This window comes from Bison bison, unplaced genomic scaffold (genome assembly GCF_000754665.1).
Source record: "Bison bison bison isolate TAMUID 2011002044 unplaced genomic scaffold, Bison_UMD1.0 scf7180017864527, whole genome shotgun sequence".
NCBI classification, from domain to species: domain Eukaryota; kingdom Metazoa; phylum Chordata; class Mammalia; order Artiodactyla; family Bovidae; genus Bison; species Bison bison.
Window position 1 is genome coordinate 11,523,369 of NW_011495078.1, and position 789 is coordinate 11,524,157.

Genomic DNA, 789 nt, shown 5'->3' on the forward strand with positions numbered 1-789 from the left:
AGCAGGGTGACAGTATACAGCCTTGACGTACTCGTTTTCCTATTTGGAACCAGTCTGTTGTTCCATGTCCAGTTCTAACTGTTGCTTCCTGACCTGCATATAGGTTTCTCAAGAGGCAGATCAGGTCAGGCAGGTGGTCTGGTATTCCCATCTCTTCCAGAATTTTCCATAGTTTATTGTGATCCACATAGTCAAAGGCTTTGGCATAGTCAATAAAGCAGAAATAGATGTTTTTCTGGAACTCTCTTGCTTTTTTGATGATCCAGTGGATGTTGGCAATTTGATCTCTGGTTCCTCTGCTTTTTGTAAAACCAGCTTGAACATCTGGAAGTTCACGGTTCACGTATTGCTGAAGCCTGGCTTGGAGAATTTTGAGCATTGCTTTATTGGTGTGTGAGATGAGTGCAATTGTGCGGTAGTTTGAGCATTCTTTGGCATTGCCTTTCTTTGGGATTGGAATGAAAACTGACCTTTTCCAGTCCTGTGGTCACTGCTGGGTTTTCCAAATTTGCTGGCATATTGAGTGCAGCACTTTCACAGCATTATCTTTCAGGATTTGAAATAGCACAGAGTCGGACACGACTGAAGTGACCTAGCAGCAACAGCAGCAACTGGAATTCCATCACCTCCACTAGCTTTGTTTGTAGTGACGCTTTCTAAGGCCCACCTGACTTCACATTCCAGGATGTCTGGCTCTAGGTTAGTGACCACACCATCGTGATTCTCTGGGTCGTGAAGATCTTTTTTGGACAGTCTTCTGTGTATTCTTGCCACCTCTTCTTAATATCT